This window comes from Drosophila willistoni, unplaced genomic scaffold (genome assembly GCF_018902025.1).
Source record: "Drosophila willistoni isolate 14030-0811.24 unplaced genomic scaffold, UCI_dwil_1.1 Seg539, whole genome shotgun sequence".
Classification (NCBI taxonomy): Eukaryota; Metazoa; Arthropoda; class Insecta; order Diptera; family Drosophilidae; genus Drosophila; species Drosophila willistoni.
This window is the reverse complement of record NW_025814464.1, coordinates 180,090-187,526: the sequence shown is the minus strand read 5'-3', so window position 1 is coordinate 187,526 and position 7,437 is coordinate 180,090.

Below are 7,437 nucleotides of genomic sequence, written 5' to 3'. Positions count from 1 at the left end.
ACCTTTTGGGTTCTGCCAATAAGATACGACTTTAACCAACCCAATAATTTTGGTGAAAAACCCATGATGTTAAGTTTCGCGAGAAGCAAAGAATGATCAACCGTATCAAAAGCCTTACTGATGTCAGTATAAATAACATCAGTTTGACACTTTTTACGGAAGCCATGGTGTACAAGGGTAGTCAATTCTAAAAGGTTGGTAAGCGACGAACGACCTTTCATGAAACCATGCTGACAAGGAGAAATAGTGGATCTGGATAGATGTTGAAGAGAAGACGTAATAATTTTCTCAAACAGTTTAGGTATTGCCGAAAGTTTGGCCATGCCACGGTAGTTGGAAACATCCGATTTGCTACCCTTTTTAAAAAGCGGAATAATAAATGACTCCTTCCAAATATCACGAAATCTACAAGTCTCACTCGATATAAAGAATAACCGAGCTAAAGGCTTAGATAGGGAAATAGAACACATTTTAAGGATGCAACTAGGTATATCATCAGGCCCGGGAACGAAGGAAGACTTAATAGATGACAAGCTAGAGAGAATACAGTCTTCAGTAATACTGGGAAAAAACATAAAATTTAAATGTGGGATTGAATTAGAAGATTAGAGAGCCTACGTGTGAACCAGACTGGCGAGCTGGAGACGGTAGAGACATTCACATAAGGAACGCATTTATCAATTAGAGAATTAAGAGCAGAATAGAAAAACTTCACTGCACAATCTATATCGCAGCACTCAAATAGAAACGACCAATCAAAAGAAAAAATAAGGCTGTTAAGAAGATTGAAATTTGTTTTACGAAAACATCTACGACGAGAATTTGAGATGTTTTTAAATAAATTAGTAACGGAATTGTAAGAAATAGTAACTTCAATGGTAGGATGATAAGGATCTTCAGGTTTCACTAGTGGCTGTGTTTGCGATACAGCACTAACAGTGGGATCAGAGACAAAAACAAGATCAAGGATTCTTTTAGAACAGTTAAGGAAAGAATTCAACTGATATAGTGGACATTCAAGTAGGCTATCAAGAAAAACATGTTGAGATAAAGGAATTAAGAAAGATAGATTATCATCAACAAGCCAAGAAATATTAGGCAAGTTAAAATCACCTAAAACTATAAGAACATCACGATCTTTAAGACGACCAAAAATAGTTCGTAAAGCATCAGCATGGTGCACGTAGATCATGATATCAGAAGCTGGAGGAATATAAGAACAAGAGATATATAGGCTAAAGTTAGAACATGTAACTTCGACGCAAATAAACTCAACACCTAAGGGGAGATCAATCGGCACCACACTTGAAGACAGATTCGAGTTTACAGCAATGAGTACTCCACCGCCACGACGACCAACACGATCAAGCCTATAAGAAATAAAGTTATTAGAAAGAATTTCATTATCTAGAACAGAGGAGTTAAGCCAAGTTTCAGAGAAAGCTAATATGTCAGCTGAAAAGGTTTGGCTATCACAGAAAAGGTTCGACAGCTTGGTAAGAAGTCCTCTTACATTTTGATAATGAATGCAAAGACTAGACGTTATTAGTTTTTTGAAGCAGAAGATAAAGTAGGAAGGTGGACAGGCAACGGACGAGAGCGCTTATTGGGCGCAAACTCGTGTACAACTAGGCCCTCTGGCCAAAAATTAGGGTCAACCATAGCTGAGGAGTACTCATTTGATACTGTAATTTTAAAAGAGGAGATTTCGCGAAGCCTAGAAAACTTAAACTTTTGAATTAAAACCTTAGCACGGCAAATATTACCAATGTAAGCTGCCACAGACGACTCAGAAGTATCAGTAGCAAGCCTAGAAATAAATAATTGTTTGCGATGAGGCACTACAGTTAGTGGAGGCGGAGGAGCATTGGGATCCGCAAGTGATTGAGAGCCGGCATGATCCTGTGATTGATCAGAGTTCCCGTGAGGGATAGATTGAGGTTCACCAGGGCTTGTAATGGGTACTTCAATCTGAAAAGAAGAGCATAAAGAGGGACAAGAAGATGGTGTAGGCGAAAGTAAAATCGGAGAGGAAGTAATAGAGAGAGCTGGCGACTGCTTACGAGGCAACTCAAGGGTACATTTCTTGTGCAATTTCTCAGAAGGTGGAACAAATTTGAATTGCGACAATAATTGAACGCTAGAGTCACACTCGTTTGACAGCTGTTTGGCCAGTTTGTTTAAAAAAAGAAACCTTAAACGAAGATCCCTAAAGCCAAGCTCAGGCTTAGACACAGACAAACCAGAAAATTTGTCGTAGTCGCGGCCATTGAGGCCAGCACATTTTAAGTGAATAAGATTATCGCAGAGCCAACAAGATATTGCTCTATACTGATCATCAAAACGATCAGAATGTTTGCAATTAGGTAGACAACAAGCCATTGAAAAGCCGAAAGAAAGGCAAAAAAATTATATATATATAAGAATATATGGAAAAATTAAATTCACAGCACAAAGATAATTATTGATAAATAATCAATAATTACAAATAAAACAAAGAGACAGCTAGAGTGCACAGCACAACAGAGAGTGCAAGAACAGTTATAAGCCGAGCTTTGAGAGGCGGCCTTACAAAAGTGATTACGCGGGAGAGAAGCTAAGCACAAGCACAAAGCAGAGAGAACAACAAAGCCACTAGCACTGATGGTAAGATGGGGGCGATGAGGGGAGCAACTGCAGAAGCAATGACGAAAGAGAAAAAAAAAAGAAAAAAAAAATATGTAAATGCACCAAACACTAATCACGAAAAAGAAAAAACTGTTTAAACTGATTAATTTGGCGAATTATGGAAATAAAACACAAGGGAGTCAAGCGAACAACACCAGCGGAAGTGTAAACAAATTAAGCACAATTAAAAATTGAGAAAAAAACAATAAATATTAATAAAAACTCAGGAGCTATGCAAAAACAGGACCGTCACGCCAGAGAGCAGAAAGCTTTTATGTGTTCTTTATTTAACAACATTTTTTAACTGCACGTAAGTTCGATGCACCATGTAAATGTACATATCTCACTTCTGACACCAATTTGTGGGACTGTTAGTGCAATCCCATTTCTGACACCAATTTGTGGGACTGTTAGTGCAATCCCATTTTTGACACCAATTTTTGGACTGTTCTCCCGTATTTCTAGGCCGTTTTTACTCACAATCAATCGTACAGTTTTAATCAACATTATTTCTTTATACATTTATTATTAATTATTACATTACTATACTCTTTTTTCGCGAGGAACACAATCGGTCGACACAACTTGACGCCATAAATGTCTTTTCTCAATGATATCGATGGTTTGTCATCGATATCGTTGATAACCTTTAAATTAAGCACCTCTAAACTGGTTCAATACAATCGACCGCTTCTCGTCTCGACCCATGCCCACATATATGCGGTCCTATGGAAACAATATCGGCCGGTGGTGCGCGATATTTTGTGACATTTATTGACGATTGTTCGCGATTTGTTTTTGTATATTGCCTGAAGACCCGTGACCAATTGTTAGATCGCTTTAAAGAGGCAAACAGGCCAAAAGTTAAAAGAAATTCGTAGCGATAACGGGCGCGAATATTTAAGTCGTAACTTCGAATATTTCTTAAAGGAAAATGGCATTAAAAGACAATTAACAGTGCCATACACCCCACAGCAGAACGGGGTAGCTGAGCGCATGAATCGGAAATGGCCAGAAGTATGTTGGTACATTGTTGGTACACAAAAAAAAAGCTTCTGCTCTCTGACGTGACGGTCGTGTTTTTGCATAGCTCCTGAGTTTTTATTAATATTTATTGTTTTCTCTCAGTTGTAATTGTGCTTAGTTTTTTTACGCTTTCACTGGTGTTGTTCGCTTGACACCCTTGTGTTTTATTTCCATAATTCGCCAAATTAAATAGTTTAAACAGTTTTTCTGTTTCGTGATTAGTGTTTGGTGCATTTAATTTTTTTTGAAGTGAAAACTTCTTTAGAATCGTTGGGAGTGATTTGAGACTCGATGAAACGAAAAAGCGACACTAAAAAGAGACACATAGATCTTATAGTATTTAGCCTGCGAGAGAATGAGATGCAAAAATGAGATGCGTGCTTAACTACAGAACTCGACGGCAACTTCGACCAAGCTGGGAGTCGAACCCCGGCCGCCCGATCGCCAAGCGAGCACACTAACAACAGAGCCACGTCGACACTTTGTAAATTGCCGTCGAGCTCTGTAGTTAGTGTGCTCGCTTGGCGATCATAATGCTTTTTATTCATAATGCTTTTTATATATTTATATATTTTTTTGTGATACATTTTTATTTACTTTTTATTTACTTTTTATACCCTTGCAGAGGGTATTGTAAAATTGGTCAGATGTTCGTAACGCACAGAAGGAGGCGTTTACGACCCCATAAAGTATATAAATTCTTGATCAGCATGAGAAGCTGAGTTGATATAGCCATGTCCGCAAAATGTTTTCTTCTAGAGCTATATGATATAGTGGTCCGATCCTAAAGATTTTCATACTTTATCTTACCCGGGTAATAAAAAACCCAAAAAAGAGATTTCATCCCGATAGCTCTTAAGACGGCTGAGTAAAACGCATACGCACAGACGGACAGACAGATGGACATGGCTATATCAACTCAGCTTCTCAGGTCGTAAACGCCTCCTTCTGTGCGTTACGAACATCTGACCAATTTTACAATACCCTCTGCAAGGGTATAAAAAGTAAATAAAAATGTATCACAAAATATATAATGAATGAATGCACAGCAACTAGAATCACTGTCTGTTCAGCTCTCTAAAGTGGGAGAAATATGTGCATGCGAAACCAGATTGAGCAATGGAAAAACAGTTTTAATTGTGGCAATTTATATTTCACCGAATCAATCAATAAATAGCATCATGGAATTCATTCATGAAAATTTAATAAATATACAATATACAATATACACAATATACACCAGAAGTATCGCGGATACTTAGAAAAGATTACGATAAAGTTCCAATGATTTTAAGTGGCGATTTTAACGTAAATTTTGCATTGGACACAGCGGTTTTTTTAATTGACTTTCTCATTACAACATTCAGTTTAAAAATGTGTAACAATCGCACTGAATCAACAACACGATCAAAAACAACAATTGACGCGGTATTTCAAAGATATGTTGACAACATCGAAACCAAAGCATTTGTATCATATTTAAGCTATCATAAGCCACTCGTATCATTTGTTGAAATTGAAAACATTGAGGATGAATAATAATAAAATGAAGAAAATAAAATATGACCTTTATAGCAATATTATAATGAACCTATATTTATCCCGCTCCTAATGCTGCTTTCGTCTCATTCTCTCTCAGTTTATGTTACGGAAGGTTTCACTTCTATCGTGTCTAACCGTTAGACGCACTTTTTTTTCTTTTTATTTTTTTCTTTCTCGTCATTGCTTCTGCAGTTGCTCCCCTCATCGCCCCCATCATACCGTCAGTGCTAGTGGCTTTGTTGTTCTATCTGCTTTGTGCTTGTGCTCAGCTTCTCTCCCGCGTAATCACTTTTGTAAGGCCGCCTCTCAAAGCTCGGCTTATAACTGTTCTTGCACTCTCTCTTGTGCTGTGCACTCTAGTTGTTCTCTTTGTTTTATTTGTAATTATTGATTTCTTATCGATAATTATCTTTGTGCTGTGTATTTAAATTTTTCTATTTATTCTTATATATATAAATTTATTTATTTTTTTTTTTTTTGCCTTGTGTTTCTTTTGGCTTTATAATGGCTTGTTGTCTACCTAGTTGCAAGCATTCTGATCGTTTTGATGATCAGTATAGAGCAATATCTTGTTGGCTTTGCGATAATCTTATTCACTTAAAATATGCTGGCCTCAATGGCCGCGACTACGACAAATTTTCTGGTTTGTCTGTGTCTAAGCCAGAGCATGGCTTAATGCGCTGGACTTGCCCATCTTATGCTAGCCAGCAGCTTGATTTTAGCCGTATGTATAGGGATATTCGTTTAAAGTTTCTTTCTTTAAACAAACTGGCCAAACAGCTGTCTAACGAGTGTGACTCTAGCGTACATTTATTGTCGCAATTCAAGTTTGTTCCACCTTCTGAGAAGTCGCCCAAGAAATGTACCCTTGAGTTGCCTCGCAAGCAGTCGCCAGCACTCTCTATTACATCGTCTCCCATTTTACTTTCACCTACACCATCTTCTTGTCCCCCTTTATGCTCTTCTTTTCAGATTGAAGTACCCATTACAAGCCCTGGTGTACCTCATTCTATCCCTCACGAGAACTCTGATCAATCACAGGATCATGCTAGCTCTCAATCACTTGCGGATCCCAATGCTCCTCCGCCTCCACTAACTGTAGTGCCTCATCGCAAACAATTATTTATCTCTAGGCTTGCTCCTGATACTTCTGAGTCGTCTGTGGCAGCTTACATTAGTAATATATGCCCTGCTAAAGTTTTAATTTAAAAGTTTAAGTTTTCTAGGCCTCGCGAAATCTCCTCTTTTAAAATTACAGTACCTAAGTATGAGTATTTCTCAGCTATGGTTGACACTAATTTCTGGCCAGAGGGCCTAGTTGTACACGAGTTTGCGCCCAATAAGCGCTCCCGTCCGTTGCCTGTCCACCTTCCTAATTTATCTTCTGCTTCAAAAAACTAATAACGTCTAGTCTTTGCATTCATTATCAAAATGTAAGAGGACTTCTTACCAAGCTCTCGAACCTGTTCTGTGATAGCCAAACCTTTTCGGCTGACGTATTAGCTTTCTCTGAAACTTGGCTTCACTCCTCTGTTTTGGATAATGAAATTCTTTCTAATAACTTTATTTCTTATAGGCTTGATAGTGTTGGTCGTCGTGGCGGTGGAGTACTTATTGCTGTCAACTCGAATCTGTGTTCAAGTGTTGTGCCGATTGATCTGCCCTTAGGTGTTGAGTTTATTTGCGTCGAAATTACATGTTCCAACTTTAGCTTATATATTTCTTGTTCATATATTCCTCCAGCTTCTGATATAACGACCTATATGCATCATGCTGATGCTTTGCAAACTATTTTTAATCGTCTTAAAGATCGCGATTTCCTTATAGTTTTAGGTGATTTCAACTTGCCAAATTTTTCCCACTGTTAGTGCTGTATCCCGAACACAGCCCCTAGTGAAACCTGAAGATCCCTATCACCCTACCATTGAACTTACTATTTCTTACAATTCCGTTACTAATTCATTTAATAACATCGCAAATTCTCGTCGTAGATGTTTTCGTAAAACAAATTTCAATCTTCTTAATAGCCTTATTTTCTCTTTTGATTGGTCATTTCTATTTGAGTGCTGCGATATAGATCGTGCAGTGAAGTTTTTCTACTCTGCTCTTAATTCTCTAATTGATAAATGCGTTCCTTATGTGAATGTCTCTACCGTCTCCAGCGCGCCAGTCTGGTTCACACGTAGGCTCTCTAATCTCCGT